This window comes from Ursus americanus, chromosome 37, assembly GCF_024610735.1.
Source record: "Ursus americanus isolate L20-20 chromosome 37, mUrsAme1.1.p, whole genome shotgun sequence".
NCBI lineage: Eukaryota > Metazoa > Chordata > Mammalia > Carnivora > Ursidae > Ursus > Ursus americanus.
Window position 1 is genome coordinate 9,017,575 of NC_142163.1, and position 12,004 is coordinate 9,029,578.

A 12,004-nucleotide genomic window follows, 5' to 3' on the forward strand; every position below is an offset into this window, starting at 1 on the left:
CTTTTTTACAAGCATACACAATGAGCATCACAAACACACACACACAGATACACTCAGACACACAGCGCTCACACTAGTTCTGTGGCAGAGGCATCCACAATTGGCACCGCCATACAAACTCAATTACAGGGACCCCACAACACTCACAAAAATAACAAACACAAACAAACACCCATGGTCACTTTCTTCCAGGCATATACAATGGGAATCACACACAGACACAGACACAGACACACTCACACAAGGTCTGTAGCAGAGGCATCCACACTTGAACATGTTCAACAAACTCATAAAACTGGTTCCCGCAACACACATGTACACAGAAAAGACATATGAACTTCATGGTGCTTTTCTATAGACTTACACCATCGGCCTCACACAAACACACACACACACAGTCATACTGAAACACACAACACAGACACTAAGTCAACCACAGAGGTATCCACACTTGGCACGGCCATAACAAACTCACAACATGGTCTCCACAATATATACATAAACTATAAACACACACAAACACTCATGGTCTTTTTCCTAGAGGCATCCACATAGGACACACAGATATACAAATTCGCACACATGCAGACACACAGAGAACTCACACTGGGTCTGTGGCAGAGGCACCCACATTTGGAACACCATACAAATTAAAAAAATGATCCCAACAACACACAGAAACACAACAAACCCAAACAAACACCCATGGTCTTATACTTACAGGCATATACAATGGGACACACACACACACACACACATACACACACACACACACACACACACACAAGCTCTCACACACAGCACTTCCACAATTTTCCAGCAGCATCCACACTTGACCACACTATAAACAAGTTATAAAAGATTTCCCAACAACACACACGTACAGAACAAGGACACATGAACATCACAGTCCTTTTATTAATGGCATACACAATGTGCCTCACACAAACACACACTCACATTGAAACACACACCACACACACTAGATCAATGGCAGAGGTATGTACACTTGGCACCACCTTAGCAAAGTACAAAAGTCATCACCACAGTACACACATAAACAATAAACACACACAAACTCCCATGGTCTTTTTCTTAGAAGCATACACATTGAACCTCACACAAACACACACTAACACACACTCAAACACATAGCACACACACTAGGTTAACGGCAGTGGGATCCACACTTCACACCATCATACAAAGTTACAAAAGTGTGCCTACAACACACAAGCAAACAAAAAACATACACAATCACCCATGGTCTTTTTTACAAGCATACACAATGAGAAACACAAACAGACACACACACACACACACTCAAAGCAGCACACAACTAGGTTTCTGGCAGAGGCATCTACACTTACAGCCGCATTAGCAATCTCACAAATGTGGTCCCCACCACACACACATACACAACAAACACACAGAAGTCCTCATGGTCGTTTTTTTTTACAGGCATCCACATAGGGTATCACAAACACAATAAACACACACACACACACACACACTCACAGACACAGCACTCACACAAGGCCTCTGGGAGAGGCATACATACTGCCCTGCATTAGCAAACTCTCCATGTGGTCCCCACAGCACACATGTATGCAACAGTCACACACAAACACCCATGGTCTTTTTCTTACAAACATACAATGAAACTCAGACAAACACACACATGCACACCCTCAAACACAGAGCACTCACACTAGGTCCGCGGTAGAGGCATCCACAGTTCATGCCACAATAGAAATTTCAAAAACGAGGTCCCCACAACATCCAAATACACAACAAATACACACAAACACACATGGCCTTTTTTCTTACACACATTCACTCATGGACTCACACACACACACACACACACAGACACACACACTCAGACACACAGCAATCACACTAGTTCTGCGGCAGACGGATCCACAATTGGCACTGCCATACAAACTCAATAACGGGAACTCCACAACACTCACAAAAACAACAAACACAAACAAACACCCATAGTCACTTTCTTTCAGGCATATACAATGGGAATCACACACAGACACACACAAACACACACTCACACAAGGTCTGTAGCAGAGGCATCCACACTTGAACATGTTCTAACAAACTCAGAAAACTGGTTCCCACCACACACATGTACACAGCCAAGACATATGAATTTCATGGTCCTTTTCTATAGACATACACAATCGGCCTCACACAAACACACACACACACACAGTCACACTGAAACACACAACACAGACACTAAGTCAACCACAGAGGTATCCACACTTGGCACGGCCATAACAAACTCACAACATGGTCTCCGCAATATATACATAAACTATAAACACACACAAACACTCATGGTCTTTTTCCTAGAGGCATCCACATAGGACACACAGATATGCAAATTCACACACACGCAGACACACTGGTTCTGTGGCAGAGGCACCCACATTTGGAACACCATACAAATTAAAAAATGGTCCCAACAACACACAGAAACACAACAAACACAAACAAATACCCATGGTATTATACTTACAGGCATATAAATGGGACACACACACACACACACACACACACACACTCAAGCTCTCAGACACACAGCACTCACACAGTTTTCAGGCAGCATCCACACTTGACCACACTAAAAACAAGTTATAAAAGTTTTCCCAACAACACACATGTACAGAACAAGGACAAATGAACATCATGGTCCTTTTATTAATGGCATACACAATGTGCCTCACTCACACACATTCACATAAAACACACAGCACACACACTAGATCGATGGCAGAGGTATCCACACTTGGCACCACCTTAGCAAAGTACAAAAGTCGTCACCACAGTACACACATAAACAATAAACACACACAAACTCCCATAGTCTTTTTCTTAGAGGCATCCACATAGGAACCCACACAAAAAAACACTCACACACACTCAGAGCACTCACACAAGGTCTGTTGCAGAGGCATTGACACTTACCACCGCCATAGCAACTCACAAACGAGGTCTCCACAACACACACATACACAACACACTCACACAAACACACCTGGTTTTTTCTTGCATGCATCCACTTAAGGCCTCACACACACAAACACTCAAACACACAGCACACACACTAGGTGTGTGACAGAACCATGCACAATTGGACCCGCATTAGCAAACTCAACAATGTGGTCCCCACATCAAACACATACACAACAAATACAAAACTCATGGTCTTTTTCTTACACACATCCTCGTACGGCCTCACACACATGCATTGAAACACCCCCACCCCATTCACTCACAGACCCAGCACTCACACAAGGGCTCTGGCAGAGGCATCCATATTGGACCTGCTCTAGCAAACTCACCAATAGAGTCCCCACAACACACATGTACACAAGAAGACGCAGAAACACCCATGGTCTTTTTTTACAAGCCTACACAATGAGCATCACCCAAACAAACACACCCACACTCTAACACACAGCACAGACACTAGGTCTACGGCAGAGTAATACACACTTGGCAACGACGTAGCAAACACACAAATTTGGTCCCCACAAATCCCACATTAACAATCAACACACACAAACACCCTTGGTCTTTTTCTTACAGGCATCCACATAGGACCTCACACGAACACACATTCACACACACTCACACACAGAGCACTCACACTAGGTCTATGGCAGAGGCATTCCACACTTATCACCACCATAACAAACTCAACAACGATGCCCCACAACACACACATATACAACAATCACACAGAAACACCCATGGTCTTTTTCCTACAGACATGCAATGGGCCTCACACAGATACACACACGGACACACACACACAAACACAGTCACACACACAACACTAACAATACTTCTCCAGAAGAGGCATCCACACTTGCCACCGCCATTCCCAACTCAGAAAGGTGGTCCCCACAACACACACATACATACACAACAAACACACACAAACATTCTTGGTCGTTTTTTTTACAGGCATGCACACAGGGTCTCACAAACACACAATAATAACACACACCCACACATACTCTCACAGACACAGCACCCACACAAGGTCTGGGATAGGCATCCATACTGACCCACACTAGCAAACTCACCACCTGGTCCCCACAGCACACATGTACACAGCAGACTCATACAAACACCCATGGTCTTTTTCTTACAAGCATACACAATGAGCCTCAGACAAAACACACATACACACCCTCAAACACAGAGCACTATCACTAGGTCCGTGGCAGAGGCATCCACATTTTGTACCGCAATAGAAATTTCAAAAAAAGGTCCCCACATCACTGATATACACAACAAACACACACAAACACCCATGGTCTTTTTCTTACATGCATACAATATGAGAATCACCCAAACACACACACACACACACTCTAACACACAGCACATACACTAGCTCTAGGGCAGAGTAGTACACACTTATCACCAATGTAGCAAACTGACAAATTAAGTCCCCACAACTCACACATTAACAATAAACACACAGAAACACCCATGGTCTTTTTCTTACAGGCATGCACAATTGGCCTCACACAGACATAGACACACACACACAACACCACAAACACACTCACACACACAGTACTAACAGTAGTTCTCCAGGAGAGGCATCCACACTTGACACCACCATAGCAAACTCACAAAGGTGGTCCCAACATGAACACATACAGAACAAACATACACGAACACCCATGGTCTTTTTCTTACAAGCATGCACAATGAGCCTCAGACAAACATAAATACACACACACTGAAACACAGAGCACTCACAGTAGGTCTGCAGCAGAGGCATCCACACTTCACACCACAATAGAAATTTCAAAAACGAGGTCCCCATAACACCCACATACACAACAAACACACACAAACACACATGGTCTTTTCTCTTATACGCATTCACTCATGGCCTCACACACACACACACATGCACAAACATACACACAGACACACAGCACTCACACTTGGTCTGCAGCAGAGGCATCCACAACTGGCACCACCATACAAAATCAATAACGGGGATTCCACAACACTCACAAAAACAACAAACACAAACAAACACCCATGGTCTTCTTCTTACATGCATATACAATGGGAATCACACACACACACACACACACACACACACTCTCACACAAGGTCTCTAGCAGAGGCATCCACACTTGAGTACGCTCTAACAAACTCAAAAACTGGTTCCCACAACACACACGTACACAACAAAGACACATGAACTTCATGGTCCTTTTCTTATAGACATAAACTATCGATGTCACACAAACACAACACACACAGTCTCACTGAAACACACAACACACACACAAATTCGACCACAGAGGTATCCACACTTGGCACCGGCATAGCAAACTCAGAAATGTGGTCTCCACAATATACACATAAACAATAATCACACACAAACTCTCATGCTCTTTTTCTAGATTCATCCACATAGGACCCACAAAAATACAGACTAACACACACTCACACACAGAGCACTCACACTAGGTCTGCGGCAGAGGCACCCCCACTTGGCACCACCATACAAATTAAAAAGGTGGTCCCAACAACACACACAAACACAACAAACACAAACAAACTTCCATGGTCTTATACTTATAGGCATATACAATGGAACACACACACACACACACGATCTCACACACACAGCACTCACACAATATGTCCAGCAGCACCATACACATTTGACTACACTCTAACCAAGTTATAAAAGTATTCCCACCAACACACACATACAGAACAAAGACACACAAACATCATGGTCCTTTTCTTAAAGGCAGACATAATGTGCCTTACACAAACACACACACACACACTCACAATAAAACACACAGCACACACACTAGATCAATGTCAGAGGTATCCACACTTGGCGCTACCTTAGCAAAGTACAAATATCGTCAGTGGAGTACACACATAAACAATAAACACACACAAACACCATTGGTTTTTTTCTTACAAGCATACACATTGACCTCACAAGCACACACAGACACACTCAAACACACAGCACACACACTAGGTTAAAGGCAAGGGATCCACATTCACACCACCATAAAAAGTTACAAAAGGAGTCCCTACAACACACACGTAAACAAAAAACACACACAAACACCCATGGTCTTTTTCTTACAAGCATACACAATGACCTGCACACAAACACACACACCCACACACTCAAACACAGAGCACTCTCACTAGGTTCGCTGCAGAGGCATCCACACTTCTCACTGCAATAGAAATTTCAAAAACGAGGTCTCCACAACACCCACATACACAACAAAAACACACAAACACAAATGGTCTTTTTTCCACACGCATACACTCATGGCCTCACACACACATGCACACACATACACTCAGACACACAGCACTCACACTAGTTCTGCGGCAGAGACATCCACAATTGGCACCTCTATATAAACACAATAAAGGGGACCCCACAACACTCACAAAAACAACAAACACAAACAAACACACATGGTCTTATAGGAATCACACACAGACACACACACACACACACTCTCTCACACAAGGTCTCTAGCAGATGCATCCACACTTGACTATGCTCTAACAAACTCATAAAACTGGTTCCCACAACACACACTACACAACAAAGACACATGAACTTCATGGTCCTTTTCTTAAAGGCATACACAATGTGCCTCACACAAACACACACACACACACTCACTTTGAAACACACAGCACACACACTAGATCGATGGCAGAGGTATCCACACTTGGCAGCACCATAGCAAAGTCACAAATGTCATCACCACAGTACACACATAATCAATAAACACACACAAACTCAAATTGTCTTTTTCTTAGAGGCATCCACACAGGACCCACGCAAATAAACACTCACACACACTCAAACTCACACAGCACTCACACTAGGTCTGTGGCCGAGGCATCGACACTTACCACCGCCATAGCAACTGACAAAGGAGGTCTCCACAACACACACATAATCAACAAACTCACACAAACACACATGGTTTTTACTTACACACATTCACTAAGGGGCTCACACACACACAACACTAAAACACACAGCACACACAGTAGGTTTCTGGCAGAGGCATCAACACTTATACCCGCATTAGCAAACTCACAAAGGTGGTCCCCCCAACACACACATTCAAAACAAACACACAGAAAACCTCATGGTCATTTTTTTACAGGCATCCACATAGGGCCTCAGAAACACACAAAAAACCACACACCCACACACACTCAGAGACACACACACACTCTCACAGCACTCCCATTAGATCTCCAGGAGAGGCATCCACATTTGAGACCGACATAGCAAACTCACAAAGATGGTCTCCACAACACACACATACAAAAGAATGACACACACACACCCATGGTCTTTTTCTTACAAGCATAAACACTGAACCTCACACAAACACACACAGACACACTCAAACACACAGCACACACACTAGGTTAAATGTACAGGGATCCACACTTCACACCACCATAAAGAGTTACAAAAGGGGTCCTTACAACACACACGTAAACAAAAAACACACACAAACACCCATGGCCTTTTCTTACAAACATACACAATGACCGTCACACACACACACACACACACACACACACACACACACTCAAACACAGAGCACTATCACTAGGTCCACGGCAGAGGCATCCATACTTCGCACCACATGACCCACACACAAATTTCAAAACGAGGTCCCTACATCACCCGCATACAAAAAAAAACACACAAAAACACACATGGTCTTTTTTCTTACACACATTCACTCAGGGCCTCACACACACACACACACACACGCACACACATACACTCAGACACACAGCACTCACACTAGGTCTGCAGCAGAGGCATCCACAATTGGCACCGCCATACGAACTCAATAATGGGGACCCCACAACAATCACAGAAACAAAAAACACAAACAATCACCCATGGTCTTATTCTTACAGGCATATACGATGGGAATCACACAGACACGCGCACACACACACACACACACACACACACACACTCTCACACAAGGTCTCTAGCAGAGGCATCCACACTTGACTACCTTCTAACAAACTCATAAAAATTTTAACCACAGCACACATGTACACAACAAAGACACATGAACTTCATGGTCCTTTTCTTAAAGGCATACAAATGTACACACACAACACACACACACACTCACTAGAAACACACAGCACGCACACTAGATCACCACAGTACACACATAAACAAACACACACAAACTCCCACGGTCTTTTTCTTAGAGGCATCCAAATAGGATCCACACAATTAACACTCACACACACTCAAACTCACACAGAACACACACTAGGTCTGCGGCGAGGCATCCACAACTGGCATCGCCATACAAACTCAAAAAAGGGGACCCCACAATACTCACAAAAACAACAAACACAAACAAACACCCATGGTCTAATTCTTTTTTTTTTTATAATGATTTTTTATTACATTATATTAGTCACCATACAGTACATCCCCGGTTTTTGATGTAAGGCTCGATGATTCATTAGCTGTGTATAACACCCAGTGCACCATGCAATATGTGCCCTCCTTACTACCCATCACCGGTCTATCCCATTCCCCCACCCCCCTCCCCTCTGTAGCCCTCAGTTTGTTTCTCATAGTCCATAATCTCTCATGTTTCATTCCCCCTTCTGATTACCCCCCCTTTCTTTATCCCTTTCTTCCCCTACTGATCATCCTAGTTCTTATGTTCCATAGATGAGAGAAATCATATGATAGTTGTCTTTCTCTGCTTGACTTATTTCACTTAGAATTATCTCCTCCAGTGCCGTCCATGTTGTAGCAAATGTTGAGAACTCGTTCTTTCTGATAGCTGAGTAATATTCCATTGTATATATGGACCACAATTTCTTAATCCAGTCATCTGTTGAAGGGCATCTCGGCTCCTTCCATGATTTAGCTATTGTGGACATTGCTGCTATGAACATTGGGGTGCATATGGCCCTTCTCTTCACTACGTCTGTATCTTTGGGGTAAACACCCAGTAGTGCAATGGCTGGATCATAGGGTAGCTCAATTTTTAACTTTTTAAGGGACCTCCACACTGTTTTCCAGAGTAGCTGTACCAACTTGCATTCCCGCCAACAATGTAGGAAGGATCCCCTTTCTCCACATCCTCTCCAACAATTGTTGTTTCTTGCCTTGTCAATGTTTGCCATTCTAACTGGCGTAAGGTGGTATCTCAGTGTGGTTTTGATTTGAATTTCCTTGATGGCTAATGATTTTGAACATTTTTTCATGTGTCTGATAGCCATTTGTATGTCTTCATTGGAAAAGTGTCTGTTCATATCTTCTGCCCATTTTTTGATTTGTTTGTTTCTCGTGTATGGAGTTTGAGAAGTTCTTTGTAGATCTTGGATACCAGTCCTTTATCTGTAGTGTCATTTCCAAATATCTTCTCCAATTCCGTGGGCTGCCTCTTAGTTTTTCTGACTGTTTCCTTGGCTGTGCAGAAACTTTTAATCTTGATGAAGTCCCATAAATTCATTTTTATCTTTTGTTTCTCTTGCCTTTGGGGATGTGTCATGAAAAAGGTTGCTTTGGCCGATGTCGTAGAGGTTGCTGCCTATGTTCTCCTCTAGAATTTTGATGGATTCCTGTCTCACATCGAGGTCTTTCATCCATTTGGAGTTTATTTTTGTGTATGGTGTGAGATAGTGGTCAAGTTTCATTCTTTTGCATGTAGCTGTCCAATTTTCCCAGCACCATTTATTGATGTTTTTTTCCCACCAGATGTTTTTTCCTGCTTTATCAAATATTAGTTGCCCAAAGAGCTGAGGGTCCATTTCTGGGCTCTCTATTCTGTTCCATTGGTCTATGTGTCTGTTTTTGTGCCAGTACCATGCTGTCTTTGTGATCACAGCTTTGTAGTACAGCTCGAAATCCGGCATTGTGATGCCCCCAGCTTTGTTTTTCCTTTTCAACAGTTCCTTGGAGATTCGGGGTCTTTTCTGTTTCCATACAAATTTAAGGACTATTTGTTCCAGTTCTTTGAAAAAGTCCTTGGTATTTTGATCGGGATAGCATTGAAAGTGTAGATTGCTCTGGGTAGCATGAACATTTTAACTATGTTAATTCTTCCGATGCATGAGCATGGAATATCTTTCCATCTTTTTGTGTCTTCCTCAATGTCTTTTAAGAGTGCTTTATAGTTTCTAGAATAAAGGTCCTTTACGTCTCTGGTTAAGTTAATTCCAAGGTAACGTATGGTTTTTGGTGCTATTGTAAATGGGATGGGTTCCTTAATTTCTCTTTCTTCATTCTCGTTATTCGTGTACAGAAATGCAATGGATTTCTGAGCATTGATTTTGTATCCCACCACGTTACTGAATTGCTATATAACTTCTAATAGTTTGGGAGTGGCTTCTTTGGGGTTTTCCATACAGAGTATCATGTCATCTGTGAAGAGAGACATTTTGACTTCTTCTTTGCCAATTTGAATACCTTTGATCCCTTTTTGTCGTCTGATTGCTGTTGCAAGGACTTCTAGTACTATGTTGAATAATAGTGGCGAGAGTGGGCATCCTTGTCGAGTTCCTGATCTTAAGGGAAAGGCTTCCAGCTTTTCCCCATTGAGAATAATATTTGCAGTAGGCTTTTCATAGATGGCTTTTATGAGATTGAGAAATGTACCTTCTATTCCTACACTATGAAGGGTTTTAATCAGGAAAGGATGCTGTATTTTGTCAAATGCTTTTTCGGCATCGATTGAGAGGATCATATGGTTCCTGAGTCTTTTCTTGTTGATATGATGTATCACGCTGATTGATTTGCGAATATTGAACCACACTTGCATCCCAGGTATGAATCCCACTTGATCGTGGTGGATAATCCTTTTAATGAACTGTTGGATTCTATTAGCAAGTATCTTGTTGAGGATTTTGGCGTCCATATTCATTAGGGAAATCAGTCTGTAATTCTCCTTTTTGAGGGGATCTTTGCCTGGTTTGGGGATCAAGGTAATATTGGCCTCATAGAATGAGTTTGGTAGCTTTCCTTCTGTTTCTATTTTTTGAAATAGCTTTAGGAGAATAGGTATTATTTCTTCTTTGAATGTTTGGTAGAATTCCCCAGGAAAACCGTCCAGGCCTGGAGTTTTGTTATTTGGAAGGTTGTTTATCACGGACTCAATTTCTTCATAATTAATTGGCCTGTTTAAGAAATCAATTTCTTCCTGTTTCAATCTTGGTAGTTTATAGGTTTCCAGGAAGGATTCCATCTCTTCCAGATTGCTTAGTTTATTGGCATATAGCTGTTGATAAAAATTTCTAATAATCCTTCCTATTTCAATGGTGTTCATCGTGACCTCTCCTTTTCATTCATAATTTTAATAATCTGGGTCCTTTCTCTTTTCTTTTGGATAAGTCTTGCCAGTGGTCTCTCAATTTTACTGATTCTCTCAAAGAACCAGTTTCTACTCCTGTTGATCTGCTCTACTGTACTTCTGGTTTCTCCTTGATTGATTTCAGCTCTAATTTTGGTCAGCTGCTTTCTCGTGAGTGGATTAGGCCTGTCCCTCTGTTGCTGTTCCAGCTTCTTGAGTTGAGAATATAAAAACTGCATTTTAGATTTTTCTATTCTTTTGAGTGAGGCTTGGATGGCTATGTATTTCCCCCTTAGGACTGCCTTTGCAGTATCCCATAGGTTTTGGACTGTTGTATTTTCATTCTCATTGGTCTCCATAAATTGTTTAATTTGATTTTTGATTTCCTGGTTTATCGAGTCATTCCTGAGCAGGATGGTTCTTAGTCTCCAAGTGTTTGAGTTTCTTTCAAATTTTTCCTTGTGGTTGAGTTCCAATTTCAGAGCGTTGTGGTCTGAGAATATGCAGGGGATAATTTCAATCTTTTGTTATCGGCTGAGACCTGTTTTGTGTCCCAGAACATGGTCTATTCTTGAGAA